The 13,818-nt window shown below is 25.3% G+C and overlaps 1 long non-coding RNA gene across 1 annotated transcript; it reads left to right on the top strand.

Moving 5' to 3' along the window:
* The first annotated feature begins 7,470 nt into the window (after nucleotides 1-7,470).
* On the top strand, nucleotides 7,471-12,532 carry LOC112595021. The gene is made up of 4 exons (XR_003114684.1): nucleotides 7,471-7,734; nucleotides 8,050-8,121; nucleotides 11,548-11,650; nucleotides 12,292-12,532. It is a non-coding gene; the product is annotated as an uncharacterized LOC112595021 (long non-coding RNA).
* The last annotated feature ends 1,286 nt before the right edge of the window (nucleotides 12,533-13,818 follow it).

Consider the following 13,818-nt stretch of genomic DNA (forward strand, 5'->3'; position numbering starts at 1 on the left):
ACCGATCGAATACTGTCGTACGTTGTATAACGTTCGAACAAAATTCAATATTACGCAGCTAGTACCGATTAGATTTTTAAAAACCTAGAGTTGGTTTTTGTTGATTCGATAATATTGATAGGTATGACCATTAGTGAAATTAAAGTGACGCACAGTGCAGGACTTGTGCATCCCAAAAATAAAAACGTTTTTCCATTAAAATTTGATTATTTTGAAGTAAATATTGACATTAATTAAAATATTTCAAATTATAGCATGTATTGAAAAAAAATAAGTATTTGTTACGCTACTGGCTTTCTGTTAGCTTACCACTTTTTGTGCACTCCCGAAATTATTGGTTTAGTTGCGCTTATGGGTGCGACGATGTAACTGCAAAATTTATTTTAAATAAGATATGAGTAATGCTATAACGTTTTTAATATTAAATATGAAAAAAATAAATGTATTACATATAGCTGCTTTTGGGTATTTAAAGTGGTGATGTTACCACAATATATACAAATATCCTGTACTAGTTTTTTAATGTTTTTTGTGATAAAATATAAATATTTTCACTTCTATAATTATAATATACCTAATTATAAATATGCATATATCTTAAATAAAAATAATACTTACTATGCATTATTCCCAATACTTTAATTTAACGTATTCATATAAATGTGCTTTATGATATTAATATTTCAAAAAAATGTTACAATACAAAGAACATAAATTGAAAAATGTAAAATTAATTAATGTTACGAATAGGATATTTGATAGATACTCTTGATATTCTTTTATTTAGGTAATATTAGAACATTTTCGCTTCATTATTTTTCGATACTTACTCAATATTTACCACGCTGATCTTTTTTAAATATAATACGATACTCATCAAGTGTTGATGGTACTTAAGTAACTACATATAGGTAATAAGTTAATAACAGTCTTAGAGGAAATATAAATTATTAAAAAAATAAATTATATAATAACTGTGTATGTTTTGCTGATTTTAAATAGTTAAATAACCTAAATTTTGTAATACGTATTGTATTGTTTATTTATTATGATGAGATATTTATACATTATTAGTTATAATAACATACTTACTTTTAAACTAATTAAAATAGCTTACACAATGAATTAAAATTTTTAATTGAATGGAACAACCGATTTATATATTTTTAATTTTAAGGAAAAACAAATTATAGCAATTGTACACTGAACACAAATATATTCGTAAAATCGTAACAATACTACCTATATGAAATCGGATTTTATCTAATATAGTATCATATTACATTAATTAATTTTATTATAATAATCGAATTAATCATCAGCCGTCACAATGAATTTATGTTACTGTGAGAGGTTTGTTTACGCTTTTCCCAGTATAATATATTATTATAAAATTGGATATAAATTATATAAGTTATTATACATTTTTCTTTTGAATAAAACTTAGATTATGAAACAGATATTGAATTTAAAAAAAGAATCTAACGATCGAATGATCATAAAAATTAATAGTCCCTAATTAAAATAATATGTTAAAACAAAATGTAATTACTAAAAAAATTAAAATTTATGTGAATTAATTTTTTTCTTCAACGCGACTTAAAATTCAATACATTTAAAAATGTCCGTTAACTTACCTATGACAAGTAAAAATAATTTTAACCTTTAAGTCACGTGCTATTTTTATAGCCGTCAAATTATTCTTTGATGTTTTGAGACGTTCTACAAAAACATATTATTAGTTATTACCTGCTTTATTATATAGTACGTATCTAAAAATTTACTGGACGTTACACCCACCGTTTTACCTGCTTAGGATTGTAGGATTGTTTGTGTTACATATTATTTTCAATTAAATTTATGATATAAAACAATAAGTAATTTTCAAGTGCAACGAATATTACCAATATATGTTTAAATAATTTAAAATTCATAATAATCGATGTAAAATAATATGTTGTTTTTTTAATCAGGTACGATACCATTATGTATAATCATTATGAAATTAAGAAATTAAACTGATAATATTTTAACGTACCTACGTTTGAATATCGTTAGTTTTGTTAAACAATTAAGTGAATCTAATAAAATGTGTATGTCTAAAGGCTATAAAGGTATACGAAATATTGATTATGTAAGCAAAGTTTTTTTACACGAACAAAATAAACGCAATGTTGTAGGGTTGTAGGTAGGCAAGTATGCAGTATGACGTGTGCTAATTAGTACATAGTACTCTTAGTCTTATATTTGTTCGTTAAATTATATTAATTAAAATTCAACGTTTTTTTTTTTAGTCATCGAGTACCTCAATCAATTAATTTGATAAACATAAAAACCCGTTTCAACAGTTTTAAAAAATTAAATTATTTCAATTACCTTAATTAAATTTTTTCCATTTCTAATATAATATAATTTATTTATTATTACCATTAAAACTTTTTCAATATAATATATTCTAAATTAACTGAATTCAACCATAAATATACTATTGGTAATTTTAGTTAAAATAAGTTTTGTATTTTTAATGTCTTATCTTATTGTTGACTTATTTTGTATTTCTTGTAATACCTACAACGTAGAAAATATCATATTGAGTAAATTTGTTTTAAGATTTTTAACTGCCACAATATTACGATAGTATTGAATGTTTTAACTTTTAGTATAGTATGATTTATATTTTATCAATAATATTTATTTATTTTATTTGCATGGTAAAAGTATTTTAAAGCACGGCCTTTACTCTTCAGTTATCTGTAGAAAATTCTTAATTATTGTAATCAATAGTGGTTGAGTGGTAGACTTCTTTTTTTTTCCGATGATCAATTTTAAAAATTCTCTAATTATTTTTTATCGTTTATATAAAACTCTATCAAGAAACATTTTATATTTTTCTAAAAATAAATAAATATCAGATAAAATTGATAAACTAGCGCAACATAGATGCAATAATAATATAAAAAGATTAGATTTTTTCAATCAATAGATTACCCTTACATTTTCACAGAATATTTTTCTATTTTTAGTCGTTATAGACTAAGAAACAGTTTGGAGACATTTATAAATATTTTACAATTTACATTATATACATTAAAATATGTCATATTTACTAAAAGGTAGGTATCACATAAAAGAACAATTCAAATTATTATAAAATATCTTACGATGTTCTGCATTATATATTATAAACTAATATTTAAGAAATCACATTTTTGTGTAACGTTACGTCATAACATAAGATTCATTACTTTATGGAAATGTTTGAATTTACAAAGTAATACTTTTTGAAAATTAAAAAAATATATTGTATTACCACTCTTTATAAATAAACTAAATATAAGAATTGCCATGCACAATGAATTATTGTACAAACTTAAGTGTTTTCAAAGTACCTTTACGATCCATCTATACATTTAACAACAGAACATTTATTTTTATAAATAAATACATTTTATATATTTGATATGTTTTGGTTTGATCTAAAGCTTCAAGTACAATTGTTTTTATTTAAATTTCATAAATACAAGGTTTTATAGATTTATATATATATACAGTCATACAATAAATATATACTTTATAGTTTTAATTTTTTTTATAATATTTAAAACCATGTTAGCATTTCTTAGTAATACCTAGTTATTTATAAAAACTAAAAATTAAAAATCAAGTTGAAAAAACTTATAAACAGTTATATTTAACAATATATTAGAATATATTTTTATCATATACATATAGTAATATAAATACTAAAAATGGAATAAATCCAAAAACATGTTGATATAGATTTATATAAATATGTTTACTATCACTAAAATGTTTATGATTCAAAATGTATTAATTTAGATATAAAAAACCTAACTGAAATTTAATTGCATTGTTATCAGATTACTATAACTGTAGTTCTAAATATCAGGTTTCCGTAAAATACAATAACATTTTAATGGATAAATTTTATAAATTTTTAGTTTATCTCCTCATAGAGTGCCATTCCTCATGTCCATAAAAAATATATCATTTATCAGCGCTGTTACGTCCACTATCCAGATTTATTTAATCTACAAAAAAAAAAAAATGATACCACATTACTCATTCAATTTTTGGTTCGGATTTGCTTTTACTCTAGAATTTTATTTTTCGCAAACTACTGTAAAATTGTACATATGTCTCGTTTAATTTTAGATCTTTGTGGATAAACCTAAGAAAGATGCTTTCTAAAATTATGAAAACATATTTGTACACTTGAACATACTCTTAATGACTAGGTGGTAGTTCAACACGTTTATGTTAAATTTCATCCTAGTTAAAATATTGAGCGTGCAATTTGTGGAGTACATTAACATCGAACTATGTCAATAAATATATGACGTGGTTCTATTAAGTTTTTTTTTTAATATTAAAACTTGATCAGTACCTTTAGTATCACTCTCACTAGAGTTGGAATTTTAACGCCTTAAAAATATCAACAATTTTTTAAAGTTACTTAAAAAACTCAAAAAATGTTTTATAAAAATATATTTAAATTAACTCATTACAGCTTAAAAATTAGAAAAATAATTAAAAATAGTACTACATCAGTGTATTTGTTTTGTTTTTGTTTTTTTTTCAATAGTATTGTACATTGTTACTTGTTTAGCTGAATGTTCTTCAGTTTTTTCTTAATCTTTCTCTCTAAATTAATAATTTAAAAATACATTTCAACTGATTTTTGCTAGTTAGTACTTATTATTACTAACCTGAATAAATTATACTGAATAATAATAAACTGTGTTATATTTTCAAACAAAAATTTAAACGAAAAGGCCAAGTTATGATAAAATAATTGTTATTGACAATTACTTGTCGAGTTTTATAATTAATTACTCGTTCCATCGGCAGTTTTGAAAGTTATTTACTAATCGCAATAATTTTTGTTCATTTAATGAATTCACAAATTCAAATATTGTAAAAAATGCTCTAATTACTAGGAAAATGAACTAAAATCGTCAAAATGCCTTCAAAAAACATTTAGGGTAGATTTCGTCAAAAAATTCTAAGAGACGCAAAAAAAAAAATTACTTTAATATAAGCAGTATCACCCAAAACACATGTTATACTTACGAAACATCAGAGAAAAAGATGCCTTTGCATCAAAATCCCAGCTATACTCATCACACTAGTGCCATTATAGCATTGCCCATGCATAAAATCAGAATTAATATTCAATGATTTGAAGATATCAAGTATTATTTGTACTAAAATAAGTAGCGTTTAAATTTGTTGCATTTTCAATTGATAATAAAGATTAAAATGGTTTTTAATTTTGTACGTATTGCGTATCGTTAAGAGAATATTTTTTCAATTATTTTTGTCTTTTATACCATCGTCAATTATAACAATACATCATAAAACATTTACATCATTTAAATTTTCTATGACACTATTTTGCACAGTTATAGGCATAACGTTGATATTATTATTTATAAATCAAAAGATAAATAATTTACATTTTTAGGAAAAACCTAACCTAACCTCTGCAAGTTAAGTATTTTGTTTAGAGTATAAGGAAAACTTAATTACATGTTTTTACACAAATACGATGCAATGAAAAAAATTGATGTTTATATCAATATTTTATTATAATTAAATTTATCCACAAATAATAAAGAATTGAAAATTAAATTTAAAAAAATAAATAAATTCATTGAATTAAATGTTGAGTTAATTCCTAAATTACAGGTTACTCATTTGATACATTAAGAATAATTTACTTTATTCTGTTGAAAAATAACTTTATTCAGGTGGTTACACAAATATAATTTAATAATAATTATTGGTACCTGCGAATATTAAAAACTTGTTACAGAATTTTTCTGTAAAATTTGTTTAATTTTGTTAAATTAATAAATTTTATTTATAATTAAAGCTTTATTTACAAAATATTAGGTTAAATATTTAAGTTATAAAAAGATAACGATAGCTTTTAAAAATAAACATAATAAACTAATTAGAACTTATTTTGTTAAAAACATATAAAAAACTATGATAAAACGATTTAGATCGTTTAATATAAAAACACTAAATTTGAAATAAATATTTTGTATAAACTTTTACTGATTGTATTGTAATGTGAGGAATGTTTAATTGATAATATTAAATAATTAGTTATAGAGCTAGTTATACCTATACATTACTTAAAATAAAAAAGAATTTTAATTTATCGATATGATACAATTAATTTAATTTTGGAATAATATTTATAAGACATAAATAGATAATATTCATAATTCATTGAACGAGGTGGCACTTAAATAATATATAGTTTTCAAATTCTTAGTAGATACATTCTAGTATAAACAAACATTATCAAGTACTTAAGAAGTACAATCATACTCGATTTCAAGACTTAAAGTATAATGCGTTCGTGTGGAAATGAGATGATTTTTAGTATACTCTTTGATTGTTAGTTTGGCATTTGAACACAAAAGTATTTGAAATCATTGAAAGTAATCCAAATAATAAGAAATATATTTAAAAGGATCCTCAGCGATTCTGTTTGTTTTCCTTGTCTATTCTATTATAAACATTGCACAATAATGCTAATTTCTGCATAAGTATTAAGGATAGTTAGTGACTTACTACTTGAAAACAATAAAAGTGTAGAAAAAAATAAATAAATAATTGGGCGATATTGTTATAAATGATTTTATTTTATAATATTATAGTATTTTTGTACGTTATAGGTGGTTAAAAATGCTTACACGTTTATAATATAGTGATCGATTTTCGATTAGAGTTTGACGACGGTAAAGAAATGTAACGGGACAAAGAATGATTTATTATGATCTGACCGGGAAAAAGAAAAGAAAGAAATAAATGAAGACACAAGCCACTCGATTTATGCGACCGTTTGGTAGGTACTTAGTACTTACAATAACAAAAAACAATAACGATAAACATAATACAATATCAGTGAATGATGGACTCCACGTCGTGTTATACTCGCTGGTTCGATGATAATATTGTTTTTATCTACCGCAGTGAGAGTGAGGCCCTCCGGAAATGGACAAATCTAAATTAAAGAAATTCTAACAACGCATTTGCTCTCGCAAAACATTATTATACGTATATGTACACACACACACACACACACACACACACACACACACTTTGTTTATACGTAGACATTGTATTATGTTCTAGTACGTCTGCTTGAAAAATAGTCTGACAATGAAATCGTACAATAACAATATTATTGCGTTATTAGATTATGCGCATACATTTTGTGAGATCCAGTGATAAAAAAAAAAAAAAAAAAATTAAAAATAATAAAAACTGTCTTCCTCACGACAACAACACCAGAATTTAACGACGAGACTTGCACAACGAAGGCGTCGTTAGCCGTCCGGAGGTTGCGTTCGCGTTGGTAGCGCGGGCGGTGGTGGCGCTTGCGCTCGACGACCGTTTCGCACGCATATCGACAGCTCTTTGCCCGGACGGCGTCGGCGGCGGTCAGTGCGACTCCGAGGCTTTGCGAGATGCGACCGTCCGCCACCACCGCCGTCGCAACCGTTGCCGATGACTCACGGTAGTCCTTTGTCACGACATTTGAGTTTCGTGTCCGTTTCATCCGCCGACAGCGGCGGACGTTTAAACGCTCCACCGGTACTACAAAGGCCACCACCATTTACTGTTGGCTGAGCTCGTCGTCTCCCACGGGGAGACATAACTATGGACCGTCCGCGCTTGGAGGCAAGAGAGGTACAAGACGAAACGTTACGATATTACAATATTATGCGTAGATAAAATGTGTATACCTACATACGGTAACAAATATCTCTCTCCGATGCCCACTTCCTTTGGAAAATCCTATATTCCACCCCCTCACACATCCTTCCACCAATCCACACTTTATTGTGAACTCGCCATACAGGCGAATATCTGTCCTCGAACCCATCGCACTCAAAGTCGCCGCCGCCGTAATTATTTTCCTAGAATACATTATAGTGTTATATTATTATCTTATCGCGTTATTATTGTACTCGCTGCAACTGTTGTTGTCGTGTTTGTTCGCAGGCACCTTCCCGAACGTCGCCATGCAGGAAGTGGAGAGGGCCAAGGCTAGACACATGGCGAAAAAACAAAACAGTGAGTGTATAATAATAATAATAATAATAATAATATGTTACGATGGACGATGATAAAATGATCATTATTTACTGCGCGCGTCTCGCCGGAATTGGATACCTGTACGTGGACATGACTGCACACGCATGCATCACACACACACGACAACGATGAAAATACTGATATAACGACGATGGTCGTAGAGTGTATTAATATTATTATGTTTGATCAATCATACGGCGCTAAAATCCAATACGCGACGACTAGTCAATTTTTTTCGCTCCCACTCCCTCGTCGGAGATCGCCGCCTAGTGATTCTGCATTTATTATTACAATAATATAATTTAATATTATAGTTATTGTCGCGCTGTGCGGTTCGTAACTGTTACTACGTTTTCGATGCTATTTAATTTTGCATACAAGTAAAAGCGCTTACGCTTAACGAAACTTCGAGTTGAACGTTAACCACGAAAGTTTAACGTTAACATGCACATCACAACATCGTGTTACAATATGCGCTCACCCTCCGTTTTAATTATGCGCATATAGTTGGACGATTGCATATGGTTCTGACTAACGAAATCTAAGTCGTGTTTACGTCAAAAAATAACACGAAACTATGAAAGACGATAAAGTTATTTATTCGCTTACGAAAAACATCGTGTTAAACGATTTTGCACATTGTGATTATGATATTGTTAATATTTTGCTGTCCCGTCGTAATGTCAAAATATTATTACGTTCCGACAATCCGTACTCAAAATCATATTTAATGCATTTAAAAGGTCATTCGGACGATAATGCTATCATACTAACGACTCAATGTATCGTATGACATATACCAAATATATTTATTATCAAATTTTAAGCAATTTAATACACTTTCTATAACTGAAGTGTTATACATCTCACTTAAATAAAATATTATACCAAATCCTTGTTTCGAAAAATATAACAGTCATTATGAACGTAAAATTGAAGCGATTTATATGCTAAGCAATTAAATATGTTATACACGAGTATTAAAAATAATTACAAAGCGTAAAAGACTTAAGCTGCTTGTCTACTTAATCAACTAATCTTAAGTATTTAATAAAATTACAAAACACGCAGTTATGAATAATAATATAATGTTATTAATAATTGAGAACTCATAATCACCAAAGCGATGAAATTAAATTTCCTAAGTAATATTTATATTTTTACTTTATTACTTTTAATTTATAAAACCTTTAAAAGTTATTGAATACAGTACATTTATTCTGTTTTGTATATTTTCTATAGAAACCATAATAATGATAATCTATTTTGTTTTATTTTGTAATAAAAGTTGAATTTTTTTTTTTACAAATATTGCAAAAACGATAGAGTTTACAATCCAGTTATGTGTTTTATTTTAATGATGCGTAGAAATTATAATGTAGGTGAAGTAATTTCTTAATGCTGGGTCAAGGTAACGCGAACAATTTATGGAATTCAGACATACGTATGTGTGTGTGTGTGTACACGCATGTTTACTGACGTTTTTCAGGGTGCAAAGAATGTCACATTCATATACGCTGAGAAATTCAGATTATTATTATTTATTTATTACGCAGTTTTTATTCTATAAAAAAATTAATTTAAAATGTTTTTTTATTTGTATGAATTGTTACATTAATTAATGTGCTTATCTTGAAAGTAAATTAAAATTGTATACAGGTACCCTTTATTTAAAATAATTTCTAAGCAAAACGAATTACTGTTTGAAGTTTAACGAAATAAATTATAATACGCCGAATTATTTAAGAAATATTATAATAATTATAAAGATACCTAAAGCAGTATAAACATTTATTATTGATTGTTGGTACCTTAACTAATTATATTATAATATGTGTATACTGTATAGTATATGAATATATAAGAGAATTAATAGTAAATAAATAAATAATAATTTAATTAAAAATGTGAATAAAATAATTACATTTAATGGTGAAAATGTATTGTATGAAACTTAGAAGATTTTAATGGAAATATTAAACAATAGTTTATAATATTATTTATAAACAGCATAATATATTTAAACAAATTCTTTAAATGTATGTTTTCTATTCCAAAATTTAAAAAAACAATAACAGTTCTAAATTTTTTAACCACGAATATAAAATAGATATGAAAATATATTATGATACAATTTTAAACTTTAAAATCATTATTATTGTATAGTAAATTTTATTTAATTCTTTACATATTTATTAGTTGAGACATAGTTGAATTGATGTCCGATTTATATCATAATATTAATATAATATAAACCTAATGCCAATAAAAATAAATGTGTTTATCTGTGATGTATTTAAAATTCAAAAATATTTTATTTTAAGTATAGAATTAAAATAAATACATAAGTATAATATAATAAACAAGAATACAATAAGTACCTATGTTCAGTCAACTCTATTAAGTTTTATAAATTGTTATGTTACCTAATATTTGTTAGAGTAGATTTATCGATTATTTTTATCTGTCGTAGTTTATAATATGTCTACAATATGCATATAAACACATATTATACAACTTTTTGTAAAATAAATTACTTATAATTGACATCGATTTTAATTAAGGTGCATTATTATTAATTGTCATTTGAATCAACATACACAATTGCACGGTATGTAAAAATTGGTTACAATTGTCGATCGGTTGTTGATTCAACATTTAAACTGTTATTGTATTTATCTAAATTTATGTTTAACTGGAAACCATAAATCGGTAGAGTATTATTTCTTGAATGTTCATGTAACAAAATTGTCAACATTATTCAATATACATCATCATGAATAATGAAAACATGCACTGGACGTTAACTTAGGCGATCGGTATCATATAGAAATGTTATTTTCACTACCGTCGTATTTTTCACCCTTACTCGAACAATGGAATATCAAATTACTATGATAACAGTTGAATAACGCTTTTATGGATGTATTTTATATTACACAAATATCGAATGAATAAAATAGTACATTATAAGTACTATGCTAATATTAAAGTGCATATGTTTTAATAAATAAAATGTGTATCAAATTTATGTTTTAAATATTTATGAGCACTAAAGTTTATCTAAATTAGGTAAACTTAAATTTCTAAACGATTTAAAAATTCAATTTTTTATATTAAAATAGTTCGTTTAATGGAATATTTTTTGCTTAAATAATATTATAAATAAAATACAGACAATGCATTTTGAGTCAAAGTTCCTTGAGTGAATGAATTCTTCACTCTGTGAACCATTTTTTCTTTTCCTCGAACACCGCATTCACTTATTTTTCCATGTTTGAACGATTATTCAATAATAAAAAAAAAACATATATGTTTACATTTCAACCAAAACAAATACATATTTGAATTTTGACAGTTTAATAAAAATAGTAAAAATCGATTTGTTTTATTATGTTTTTAAAGGCAAAGTAGAACGACAGAAGTCATCAGACAAATCGTTATCCAAAGCACCAAGTATTGAGACCAAAAAACAAGAGAAATGAGAAACTATATTCACACATTAAAGGTACTATTTATATGATAATTGTATATTAATACATTTATTTGTGGTTAATATTTTAACAATGAACATGTGTATTTGTATAAAAATATATTTTTTATTTTTCCACGGTGCACACTTATCACATACTGTTTGCATATAAATTATGCGTGCAGTAATTAATTTACGAATCAATTGTCAATAATTGTTTAAACATATAAATAGATATGACATTAAAAAAAAAAAAAATCAATTTTAAGTAAAGCTTATTTAGGTATCTGTATTAATTTTAGTAACGTGAAATATAGATGTTGAGTTTTTCAAACAAATTATTATTGCTCATTTCTGTTCATTTTTAATTTTTTTTATTTGTTCTGTAAATTATCATATAAACAATTATTGGACAAAAATACTTTTTTGAGTATAAATCTAAAATTTAAAAATATTATTGATATGAAGTTTTGAGTTATGAGTATATTTACTTAGATCAGAATGAAAACCAAAAAACGATTGATAGAATAATAGGTTTGAAAAGAACTATTGATTAATTTTTATTTCCAAATTTAATTAACACTAATAAAATTATAAAAATATATTATGATAAATGATACTTAGTTTATGTTTATATTTCACCATCTTCAATAATATACAATTGTTTTTTGTTTCAGATTTTATTTTTTTAGCACTCTCACTGAAGATGATAACTTCACAGTAATTCGTAATCAAATACAATTCTTTAAGTACACTATAATATTTTTATTGTAATTTATAATACACATCGCAATTTCATTGTATATTTACATAATAATGATCGTGTTAATCTTACCTTAAATTTTGACACGTTTCGTGTATTCAATGACCAAACATATTTTGTAACATTTAGAGTGAAGAACAACTATAATAGTATTGCATTATTAATTATTATACATATTTTATGTATAATAATATTATGTCACACATATGGTTTTACTTTTTGTAAATTTAAAGCTCAAACATCTTTGAATGTTTAATAATACTATATATACTTTGTAAGCGTCTTAGACGTATGTCACACACAATTATATTTATATTATACCTATACCTACTACATTTATAGACATATGTAATACGAATGGAAATAAAAGAATACAACTCCATTTTAACAATGTTTATGATTTTTACTCACCTGATCTAAAATTAATACAATATATTGTAGAACACAATATATTTTATTCGATACGACTAAATGGCATTTACGTGTTTTCGTCTATTATTTTTATAATTTAAATAAGTTTATGCATAGAATTTTTGTTCAACTTTACAGTTCGTTGAAATAAAAATATTTTTCATATATTTAATCAATCAAATAAAATATTTTTACTGATGTTAGCAAACTTTTTATTAATTTATATCATAAAACAACAATTTATATTATGACAAGTCGTTAAGTATAATTTTTTATTCTCATATTATGCTACGCTTAAGAAATACTTAAGCATTTATAACATTACAATCGGTTTTATTAATTAGGTACCTATCTTTATTAATTATTATAAACAATATACTAAAACCTTACTAAAAAAAAAAAATTAAATGTATAATCCATACTATCTATTTAAATATTTGATATATTACCAAAAGAGTAAAATATGACCTAGTATACTTGATAGTTCAAATAACATTTGAATGAAATGATTAATGTTTGGGTTGTGGCGCTGTTATTAATGTCAGCTTGGCGTGATCAAAAACAAATTGGGTACTTACAAATGGATGGGCAAAAAAAAAAAAATGGACGAAATGTCGTGAACAAAACAGTCCGAGAACAGTTTTTATGATGGTTGGTAATTTATCAAACTGTCTGTGGTCGGATATGCAAGAAAAATCAATAACTATGTAGGAACACTAAAAATACATTATTTCATTAAAACAATAACTTATGGATGTAGTGTTTATTTATTTATTGTACCTTCTATAATCTTCTATTTATATGAAAATATATAACATATTTTATTTTCTATGTTTTGGCTTAGAAGCCAAGTCAAATATTGTGACATAATATTATTGATCTACTTTGCGATTGAAATATAAAACGACGTCGAAAACATGACAATAAATCAACAGTAAAAGGTCATGGAATATACTTATGGCGACATTGTTCGTTTTTTTTTTTTTTTGTGTATATATTCTATGTAGGAAACTTGTGTAGGTATAAAATA

The sequence above is a fragment of the Melanaphis sacchari genome, unplaced genomic scaffold, assembly GCF_002803265.2.
Source record: "Melanaphis sacchari strain LSU unplaced genomic scaffold, SCAv2.0 Contig24_pilon_pilon, whole genome shotgun sequence".
Classification (NCBI taxonomy): domain Eukaryota; kingdom Metazoa; phylum Arthropoda; class Insecta; order Hemiptera; family Aphididae; genus Melanaphis; species Melanaphis sacchari.